General features: G+C 41.7%; 1 protein-coding gene across 1 annotated transcript in view; it reads right to left on the bottom strand.

Annotated features, from left to right (window-relative positions):
* LOC126299246 (uncharacterized) overlaps positions 1 to 12,174 on the bottom strand; it is a 389,842-nt gene that overhangs the window by 81,712 nt on the left and 295,956 nt on the right. The window lies entirely within an intron of this gene.

The following is a 12,174-nucleotide window of genomic DNA, read 5'->3' as shown; positions in this document are numbered from 1 at the left end:
AATGTGCCCTCTTTCAAACTCATTGATTTGACAGTAAGGTTTGCACATACATCTGTGGGGCATCCTGCATGTCTGCTCTAGTCACACAGATCAATTACCTTCAGTTTATAGTGACAGCAAGAACTGCAGGCACATTTTACTGGTAGGTGGTGCAATATTAATGTTCACCTTGAACCTGCAGGCCGACATGGTTCAAGTGGTAATCATTTCTCTAGAACATACTAATGTACCTGTCCTGTGAATATAAAGTGCCTAGCTTTAGTCGTTCTAGGTATTCTGTTTTTTCTGAGCATGAGTGTACTGAAAATATACGCTCCCTTACAGCAAAAAGTGAAAGAAGAATTTGCGTTTATTTACAGCAGTGAGGATAAACGTCCAGAGCCTCAGAACTTCCTTAAATCCATTATATACAATGGATTAAAAAATACATTCTCTGAAAGTGTGAAATTACTGTCATTGGTTCTTACAATTCCAGCAACCACCACATCTTGCCAAGTACATTAAAATGTGTTAAAACCTACCTTCACAACATAATGACAATGACAGATTGCCAAACTTGGCAATTCTGGCTATAGAGAAAAGGGAACTGTGAAATCTTCAATCAAATGGTAGTAGTTCGTATCTCGTGTTATCAAAGATTATGCCCATAAAAAGGACAGGAGGATAGAACTAATTTATAAAAAGATGCAACGGAGAGTTACTATGTGTTATATTTTTATTAATGTGTACCTGTTTGATATTTTAATGCATTTATTTATAACAATTTCTGTAGTACTTTCAACCGTAGTAGAAATATGTAAACAAGCTACTTCTGCAGTGCTTCTAGTTTGCAAGTTTTGTTTTAATAGTTTTTTTCCTATTTTCAAAATTCGTAATTCTTGGCGTACCCTACAAAAAATGCTATGCTTCGCCACTGCATACTACCTATGTCATCTCTGTGGTGCCAAGCGATTAGTTTATGTTGGGACACCAGCACAACATGTTGTATGTTTAATTGTGTGTTATTTTACTTGCAACATGCTGATTTTCCTACCATGTTTCATTTGATGCAACATCACTATGTGACTTTCAGTATTGTAACAAGCATGTACAACTACAGTCCGATCCACAAACAATGGCGGTTTGCACAGGTCGAGACAAGGACTGGGACTGCATTGCTGCCGGTTCCAAGTGACAGTTATGGTACTTGCATACATGTGCTTTACGCCTGATGAAAGTGTGTGTTCTGGAAATTATGTTTCTCACTTGCTTGTGCAAAATTTGTCACTTACCACCAGCACCAGCCATGACAACTCGCAATGTATGGAATAAAAATTTACTAAATAACTCGCTATGTTCACGTACAATGCTCACATTGCACATGACATTCACAGCAGATTGCTCAGAACACTGTGGAACACTCATTGGCTGCCTGAGAACGCATGGCGTAGGTGTGCAGAACAAGCCTAAACTCGGCTGACACAGTTTACTTTCAGTTGGTATGTTTGTTTTTGTAACTTTCAGATCTGATGATGACAGCATAGTTCTGTCGAAACCGGCCACAGTAATAAAAAGTATTGTTAGTGACTTTGGCCAACTTGAATATTCAAGAATAATATACGAATAATTGTATTAGGCATGTCACAGTTAACTTCATCAATACAACCTGACAAAGAGGAGGTAAATGTGACCTAGGAGATATATAGAGGCCAATCAGTATGATTAAAAGTCCAGGGGGATAACCTGGCCATCGGGAGGTGGGAAGGTAACCAAAGAATGAACTGAGGTGGTCACTATTGCAGAGGTCTTCATGTGATAACCAGTGTAATGAAGGAAGAATGCAAGGGGAAGTGAGCGAAAGATCTATGGCAGAGAAACTGCCATAAGCAGCACTGAAATGGGCACAGGAACCATCATTACGATGGCACAGGTCGTGGTCCACAAGATGAAATCTACGAGGAGACCCCTACTATACAAAAAAGGATTGCCCCAGACTGGGTGATGAGCAATAAAATCCCCAAAAAGGAGAGGATAGTTGCTGAAGGAGGGAAAATAGGACAGTGGGTGTACATGGCCTGTCAGGATGGAAATAGAGATAGCAAACCATGACCGCACAGTCTAAGTCGACAAACCGTTTCCAATCTAGTACAAAGGGGGATCCATATACTAAAAACTTCATATGGAGCAATGTGCAGATACCACTGTATAACACCTCAAAGGGCCAAACAGGTTCCAAATGAAAACACAGAACCCATGACGGGTCGGCGAGTGAGCATCAGTAAAATGAGACTCCCGGAGAATGACACACACTGTGGATTAAAAGGAAATAAGGAACAACAACTCTGAAAATGTGACAATAGTATCCGTTATAATTTTATTGAATAAGCATGGGATGGGGATACAAATGGGAGGTGAATGGGCTGAAACTGGTCATGCCACTGGGTCATCATCCATCACAACAAGGACAGCATGACATCTATAAACAAGAAGTCAGACTCAGGATGCAATAGGGGAGTCAGCACCTCCGGGGCCACCAGAGGACTTTAGTTCTTTCTTCTTCTTCTCTTTCGTAGGTTGAGGAGGACACTGGCTGGAGAGAGAGCAGGCTTCAGCAAGATCTGGAACTGAGAGCAAGCAGGTGACCTTGGGGCGTATGTACTGTGGGTCCTGCGACCAACTTTGGCAGCAGGCCTCCATACTGGGAGACACCGCGGGGAGGTGTCCAATAAAGGGGGCCGTCACTGGCAGGTGCCGAAGACGGGGACACTTCTCTGGTTAGGTAGGGGGAGGAAAACCCGGAGGGGAGGGCATGGGAGCTGCAGGGGAGGGGGAGAGGAGAAGGGGGCAAGACTGGGGTAAGAGGACAGAGGAAGGAGAAAGGCAAAATTTCTGATGAGCCTCCCATATTTTTGTTCTTTCTTATAAACTGGGCAATCAGGCAAGTGTGGTGACTGGTGGTCATGATAATCAACACACACGGGTGGCAGAGCACAGAGGCTCCCCTCATGGAGCAGGTGTCCACATTCACAACATAGAGATTCCACTGTACAATGGGAAGACGTTTGCCCAAAACGCAAACACTGAAAACACCTCATTGGTGGCGGAATGTATGGCTTCATGTTGCATGGATAACATATAACCTTCCTCAAATACCAGAATTAAGGTGCCGATATCAATGTGATTGTCCTAACGGCCTTTCTGAACGTGCTGAATAAAATGAACGCACTGCCATTTCAGAATGGCCGGAGTTCTTCATCAGTTTGAAAGATAAAGTTCCTTTGAAAAATGACTTCCTGAGCAATATTAAAAAACAGATGAGGAATAATGGACACCGGGATGTCGTCAACATGGTCACAGGCGTGAAGAGCCACAGACTACGGGGCTGAGGTAGTTTTGACCAACAGCAAACCCAACGGTATCTTCCTCAGAGAGTCCTCTTTGACAAACTTGTTGTCAATAATTTCCACAAAAATAATGGCTTTGTGGTGATAGTGCAGACCAGGCAGTGGGGAAGGAGGTTCACTCAAAGCTGGCAAATCTGGCCTGCCTCCCACAGAGTAGTCAGGGAAGTGAAGGCCACAGGATTGTAAGAAGCAGCATTAAAAGATCCATAGCCAACTGAAGAGACGGCCTTAGAGGGATGGCCAGCTTGAAGCTTTATGCATTTCATATGCAAAGTGTCTGCTCTGACACCACCCACTCTGATCAGGGGCTCTCCATGTGCGCACCACCCAGCCACACCCAAGGGCCACCTGGCATGGCAGCTGTTGCCTGAACAACAAGCAACCACTCCTAGGCATACATGGGGAGGTATCAGCTCAGGTATCAGAAGTGTGATCCCTGTGTTGTTAAGGAGGGGGATGTCAAACCCCAAAAGGGAGGGGGGGGGGGGGGGGTAAAGAAAATGGAAGGAGTACCAGAAACCAGGATAGCCGTGTTGACGTAAGCAGAAGGAGCAGGAGGGGGGGGGGGGGGGGGGGGTAATGCAGCCCTGGAAGGAAGAAAGGACCATAATAGCTTTGGGCTCCATGTATGCCATGCACAAACATATGAACGAGTCACGAGCCCCCTGTGTGGTCAAAAGCAACCTTGATTTACATTTCTCAATCACAGACTTTAGCAGAATATGCCCTGAAGGTGCATTTGAAGTAGCTGGTAGAGTAATGCACACACAATAACTGTCTCAGTTTATTGCACTCCAAGTTCTGATGAGCTAGTATTTATAGAAAAAACTAGTAGTTCAATACTGCACTTCTCCAAATATAAACAGCATAAAATTATAATTTTAGGATATATTAACACAGATACAAGGGCAAAGAGAAAAAAATGTGATTCACATGGTTATTTCTCTGAAGTCATTCAACTACTACTATCTCAATGAAAAGCCCACTAGACTAAATCCATATCTTGACAATGTAATTAGTAATGTATCCAGAAATTCTCTTGAATGTCAAGTTACAAAATTATAAATATCAGATTGTGCAGGGCTATAGTTTAAAATAGAAAATTCAACCCTCATTACAACAGAAAGACAAGAGACTTACAGAATTCTAGGTTAATCTAAAATAAACAATTTGATAAGTCATTTAAAGGAAAAAGAACAGTCTCATATCGTACAAGCAGCATCATACCAACAAGTGGTATGCTCCACTACTTAAGTTAATCTAACCATTCTGAAAGATAAGTCTCATGAAAGTGATAGGGTCAAGAAAAAGTACACAAAAATGAGAAAACTCCACAGATCCCACACCAAAATTGCTAAGTACAATGCAAATACAAATTTTAAATTTCAAAAATAAATGTAAATCAGCCTGGAGTGTTATTAAAAGAGGAATTAATAAAGAAAACTTTATCCTCACTGAATTTAACAAGTTTACACTTTTACAGGGGGATTCTGTGACGGATGATGGAAAAGGGTAAATATGTCAGTCCAAGGTTAAGGCCCTGGTCCGGAAATGAATGAGTCAAATGTTATTAAGCCAAAATTGTTCTGATAACGCTGACAGTGGACCTCTTCTATTCCACACTCTTTGCTTTCCATATTTTGGAAGGAGGTAGTATGGACCAAAACAAGAAAAAAATGCTGGTAAACATGGGCTCCAAAATGTGTACCTCAAGAGCTACGAAAACTTGTTCAGCAGAAGAAACATTTTTGAAACCCTGCGTAACTTTAAAATTTGGCTCAAAGCTGCCTAAAACCATCCCCTGTAATGGTGCAAGAGAAGGGGCCCCAATGCTCCCAACAGCAAGGTATCGACATGTGTCAAAATGAAGACCTCATCTCAGAAGTTCATGTGAGCTGTAAAGTGGATTAATGATATCACATTGGCACGAGCTTTCACCAAAATTCTTCCAAACACCTCCACGGACGTGTCACATGACTGGTAGGTAGGTCATTACACCCGCTCTCACCCACATTTCACCCCTTCTTTTGATGCCTTTGCAATGGAGGTCACAAATGCGACACCTAGTGTTCAAATCACTGGGTTTTCTTATGGATGGCCAAGGACGACATTTAAGACACACTGCCACTAGGAATCAAAATGAAAAGGCCACAGGGGGTGCCACAAAGGACATCAGTGAACTCATCCCTTCCCTTGGAGCATTGAGTCCAGCACATTTTGCACTCAAAAATGACAGTTCACAGTTTGATGGGCAACAGGATGATATCCTGATGCCACCCCCTGCGCATTTCAGCCCTACTCTAAGGACGTCATGGGACTGCAACCCCACTGAACATGATCTGACCACTTTTGTGCAAAGATAATTTCCGCTCTGGTACAAAGGGTGGAGCCACTAGGGACTGTTCAAAAGCATTCTATGAAATCTGAACATGATCCAAAGCAGCAAAGGATACTTATGCTTCTCCACCCCTGTTTCATCCCTTCCTGTGGCTTGATCACGGGGAGGGGGGTTGCAACATTAACATGTGCATGAAGAAAATGGCAAGACTCCCAGTTCAGCAACACTCTAAGTGCCACCCACACACTACTGTTGAGTGTGTTACAAATGTATCTGTCAGCTGTCAGAAATTTCGACACACATTCAGCCCCACTGCTAGTCTACCACCTGAAGTCAGGCAAACCTCACCTAAGGCATGCTGAAGAGGTTGCCTACTCTCTGTGTCGGAGCAGCTGCAAGGCTGAATGTGTGTCAAAGTTGCCGACACCTACATTTGAAACCTGCTCACTCCCCCCTCTGAGGAGGTGGCATTACCACAGATGGTGACGCATCAGCAGCCTTCAGAAATAAGTTTGTCTGTGCTACTTCATTATCCACAAAATTTGCAACATAACTAACATCATCAATAGCTTCATGTGCATCCTTTGCAATATCTACAATACAATAGTTGTCTGCAGTTCTACTTTGCAAGACACAAAAATCAGTGGAATGTGTACTTTTCTGCACGTCTAGTCCAGTCTCCATGGGCTCTAAACAACAACCATTATCACCCAATGACATAGATATTACTGCACCTATAAGGGGCATTCAAATAGAAACAAGACGGAGACATAATTATAGAAACCAGTACCCGTATGTTAGAATTATTGACCCTGGATGTTGAGACACTTGTCCCACTGTGACACAAGGCAGTGAATGACTATCTCATAAAATTCCCCGGGCAAAAATGGCATAATCACCGGGAGAGAGGTCCGAACTGTATGGAGGGTGGCAGAGAACCTAAAATTTGAATTTCTGCAGGAGTGTCGGAACTGTGTTGGCCGTATGAGGCTTTGCATTGTCGTGGAGCAGAATGACCCCACGCCTGGTCGTTTTTTAAATAATCACTTGGCAAAGGATGGTCAAGGGTTGCGAGTAACACTAGGCATTCACTGTTCTTCCAAACTGCAGGAAGTAAATCAGAAGGGGGCAATCTTGATCCTCTTAAAAAGGCTCTGAGGGACAAACGATTCACTTCAGACGATGACGTCCAGCTATACGCGTGGAACTAGCTAAAATCGCAGCCCCAAGAATTTTATGAGACAGCCATTCACCACCTTCTGTCACTGTGGGACAAGTGTCTCAACATCCAGGGTCAATAATTCTAACATACGGGTACTGGTTTCTATAATTATGCCTCCGGCTTGTTTCTTTTTAAACGCCCCTTATACATTAGTATCACCCATGTTGCTGCCCTCACACCCATTTTGCCTGCGCTACAGCTATGCAGATTAACTGATAATTCTACATTCCTGTCCCTCAAAATCCTAATATTCTTTACTGCTCGAGAAATATACCCAGTGTCTTCAGCCTACGAAGTGTCAGATTCCTGTCACATTTTCTACTCTTCTTCTGGAGGAAATGGACTATGCCAACATTATTTCTTCCTCTTTTCGAAATTTACTTTATCTGCTATATCTTCACAGGCCACTTCTGCAGCCTTTATTTGCTTTGACATATTAGCATTGCTTACTTGCAACTAGGTCGCTTAATCTGTTAAAATTTGCAACATTTCATCCAAGGTAACCCCCTGAGGTATTGAAAAAGACATGGCTGACCATCTACCAATTAAACAAACCTACCTTGGACAGCAAGGTCACCACATCTCTCCCCAATTGAGAATGTTTGGAGCATTATGGGCAGAGCCTTCGGGGCCAACTGGACAGAATTTGGCACAATACCACTCAGGTGGACATCCAACAACTCTATCAATCAATGCCAAGGCAAATAAATGCTGATGTAAGGACCAACACATTACTGACTTGCAGAATTTGTGAAGCTCTTTCTTTTGAATAAATCATCCACTTTTTCTGAAACTGCAATAATTTGTTTTTCTATGCATGCACATCAATTATGTTGGCTTCTGCCCCATTCGGATAACTCCTTAGTGGTATATTATTTTTTACCTTCGACTGTATAAACAATTTCACTGGTTTCCCTACTGGTCGCTCTTGTAATCCTACTGGACATATCGATGGATCAATCTATATAATATGCATATGTAAAACAAGGTCACTTGGTGTGGTGTGAAGTGATACATCCACTAGTGCCAGATCACAATGGCGAAAGGCATAAGATTTAAAGGCTACCACAGACCATTTTGGTGTCAATTGTCCCATCTCGCTAATGTAGCATGTTCTCCAGTGGACTTACTTACATAGACCTTGCGATACTTGACTATCATCTGGACACTGATTCTGACTCTGTTATTCCCTGCCATCAGTGTTTGGCTTGCACATGGACATGTCTATTTCCCTAATGTGGTGCTTTCTCTGTTCTCCGTTTGACTGCACATTGAGCAAACTGATTGTGTTTGTGTTTTTATGTTCCCTTAATGAGTGGTTCATATTGAAGTGCTTTAAGCTTTCCACAGTTCCTACCACGTAACAATTATACTTCTTATTTGTTCTATGTGTACTAGACTGCAGCCAGTACGGGCTTCTCATCTGTGGTGTGTCTCTCTCTGTAATCATGCAGTGCGAGGAAGCAAGTGCAGTAACACATAAGATTGAAACCAATGTCTACACATTGGAGAAACAGGAAGGTCTAAAAAGCCAAGTATGGAGTACATTTCTGTTGATGGTAGACGAAAACAGGGAGTCTACTGGGTACGTATCGTGCATAAACTGCTCCACATTATTGTGTTTCCAGTCGGGAACCACTTTTTTAAAGAAATACAGTTGCAAAAAAACCTAACAAAGATACAGCCCTTTCAGGGATACCAGCAGTAATAAAAAATAGTATTACAATAAAGTGTGTTGCAATGTTTGCTAAAGATATGAGACCTTTTAATGCTGAAGGTTTAAGAGAACTAGGCCAAGAATTAATACATCTAGGTGCACATTATGGAGGAGTTAATGTGGCAGATGTTGCACCACATCCCTCTACTATAAGCAGACATGTCAAAGAACAAGCTGATGCAATACGAAACAGCATAATGCCTTTTGTTATTGCGGAAGTTATTAATAAAACATGTGCTGCGACAGTTGATATGTGGACTGATTCGCATAATTAGGTGCTCTATTTGACGCTTACAACACACAACATTAACACAGATTGGTCTCTTGTGAACAATGTTTTATTTACAACAAAATTCCCAGACGTTAAGAAGACGGGACTAAATTATTATGAAAGAAATTGAAGAGAGGATGGCTGATTAAGACACTTCGACAGACATGTTGCACAGCTTTGTTTTTGTCTCCAACCAGGGTGCCAATGCAATAAAGGCTTTGGAAAATCACGAAAGGATTTCTTGTGCTGCTCATTGTATAAACACAGCACTTGGCCATACTTTCGATGAAGGTAACTTCTTGTTAAATCATGCTCGAACATCGCATCATCAATAAATACTGAAAAATGCATTGTAAGGTACATTAAGAAAAGTGGCCTCTGCTCATCTTTGAAATCACCGTTGAAACACAAGGTCTGCACACGCTGGAACAGCTTGTACACTATGCTGGAATCCTTACACATTCATTATAACAAAGTTGCTGCTTTGCTGACAAAAAAGAACTCCCCTTACAGATTGCAAGGATATGATAATGAGCTTGCAGGAAAAACTGCGCATTTTCTGAAACCATTTAATGAGGCCACAGATGAATTAGAAGGTGAAATAGAACCGACAATCCAGTTAGTTCTTCTTTGGTTTCACAAACTGCAACAAATTTGCAGTGTCAATGACACTGACTGTCAGGTGGGTAATTACTGCAGTTAAAAGCACTGTTTCATTATGATACGCAATTGATTTATAATTAACTAGCGTAACTGATGAAACTTAATGGCAAATTAAAACCGTGTGCCCGACCAAGACTCGAATTCGGGACCTTTGCCTTTCGCGGGCAAAGAAGCACGACCCACGCCGGTACTCACAGCTTTATTTCTGCCAGTATCTCGTCTCCTACATTGCCCGCGAAAGGCAAAGGTTCCGAGTTCGAGTCTCGGTCGGGCACACAGTTTTAATCTGTCAGTAAGTTTCATATCAGCGCACACTCTGCTGCAGAGTGAAAATCTCATTCTAGCGTAACTGATGTGTACTAAATACATAATGCACAAAGGATTAAAAGTTGAGCCTTGACTTTCATTTGTCACTTCCAGACATAAAATTGCTATGTTTCTTTGGCCGTCTTTCCGTGATCTTAATATGCTTGAAATAAATGAAAAGCAGGAAATTCTTAGCAATGTGCGACAAATGTGTGCTACTTATGTAGGTACAACATGTGAACAGTAACATAATCGTTTTTGCATAGTTAGTGGATAGTGTATTATCGAGAAACGAGAATGTTAAAATTCGTATAATATTTCATTAACGTAAAACACTTTGTTTTTACGCGAACGTTTTGATGATTTCCACATCAGTTCTGTATTAATTGTCTCTTTTGTTTATTATCACAAATCCTTCAAGTACTGTGTCATCACTACACAGAAAGAGAGATCGTTTCAAGGAATGGAGAAACAACAGATCATCTGCAGCAGATGAAAGTAGGTCTCTTCATTTTAATGCACCCTGGAGATGATGCTGACATCTTAAAGTGGTGGAACAGACATGAAACAGATCTGCCGGGCCTCGCTGTGGTTGCAAGACGTATTTTATGTATCCCAGCAACAAGTGCACCTAGTGAAAGATGCTTTAGTTAAGCCGACATGTCACTTACAAATGGCCGCAGCCAATTAAATCCGGAACACGTTATTATTGATTAGCAGTGAATCACTAACTATAATTTTGTTTCTGTTGCAAACAAGTGAAAAGTATGACAAGTTACGTCTGCAAATGTTTGATGTTCTTTGTATGCTTTCTTTATGAAGATGATTGTCTTATAGATTACAGGGACTGGACTTATTTAATGTTTCCAATAAGTGAAAGGAAAAATATATCTTCTGTTTGTAAATAAGACTCGTCTTCTATCTGTGATTCTATTGAAATATAATTTTACTTTCCAAGTGCTTTATGAATTTAGCTGTGTCATGTACCTGTTCTTGGAAACGTTACTTTTGTATTCGAAGAGAGTGAGAGAGATAAATACATTGTGTGTGTGTGTGTGTGTGTGTGTGTGAGAGAGAGAGAGAGAGAGAGAGAGAGGGGGGGTCAAACATTCAAACATTGAGTGTTGCAGCACTCTAATGGGTCCTACATTCAATGTACACCAGCATCTCTCAACCTCTGGACACCAAACCCTTTCCCTCCTTCTACAGCTTTAGGCCAATCAAATTCTAAGTTGCAATTATTTATATACTTCAATAGCTGAAATTACAAAGGAATCCATGGAATTTTCCATAGGCATTTTCATGTTCTCATCCTCTCTCCTCTGACTGAAGGAATCTTCCTTTCACTAACTCAAACCCTTAGTCTAGCTCAGATTCATTCATGAGCCACATCCATGCAAGGATAGTCTCTGCTCTTTCTTGTGGCAGTGCAACATACCCAGTCAACAAGCTACCTTCTTAGATGTTGGTCTCCACCTTTCAAATGATTCCATAAAATCCTCCACCCACAGAGGCCAATCACCAATCACACCTCCATTTTAACATATGTCACCCTTTCCACAAAGAAAAGCCTTTCTCTATAGCATTTTCACTCACGAGGCAACATCTGCAGTGTGAAATAGAAGTCCTACAGATATGTCAACAACCTTGCCAGAGCCAATAAACATAGACAACATGTCCAGGTAGTCAAGAAACACATTTTCTGCATGGTTTCTCAACCTGAGATGATCAAACTCATTCCGAATGTGAACAAATCTATAACCAGCACTCTCCTCCTTATCATCCAGTATTACCAATAAACTGAACAATTGAATCACATCACATAATTTGTCAGGGTTTTAACACCTGGTTGTGGCCTTGAAGATAGGTTCTGTTACTCAAAATCATACCCCCATTATCCAGAGTAGTATCCCATCATCTTCATACCTACAAAGTGTTCTTGTCCATCTCTATGCAACTGCTGGTCCCAATTCTACAACCCTACAGAGGAAGGAAAGGAAGGGGACAGAGAAGGAGATGAGGAAACAGGGATGGATGGATGGATGGATGGATGGAGGGAGGGAGGGAGGGAGAAGAGTGGAAACAGGGATGGAGGGAGAAAACCCGAGGATTACGGGTTTGGTATCCCATCGGCATTCAGATCATTTGTGATGGAACATAAGCTGAGACTATTCCAAGGATGGGAAGGAATTCGGCCATGCTCTTTTCCAAGGAAACACCTTGGCATTTTCCTGCAGTGATTTAAGAAAACTATAGAAAACACAAATCTGGATG

The sequence above is a fragment of the Schistocerca gregaria genome, chromosome X (genome assembly GCF_023897955.1).
Source record: "Schistocerca gregaria isolate iqSchGreg1 chromosome X, iqSchGreg1.2, whole genome shotgun sequence".
Classification (NCBI taxonomy): domain Eukaryota; kingdom Metazoa; phylum Arthropoda; class Insecta; order Orthoptera; family Acrididae; genus Schistocerca; species Schistocerca gregaria.
This window is presented reverse-complemented; position numbering and strand designations above follow the sequence as displayed.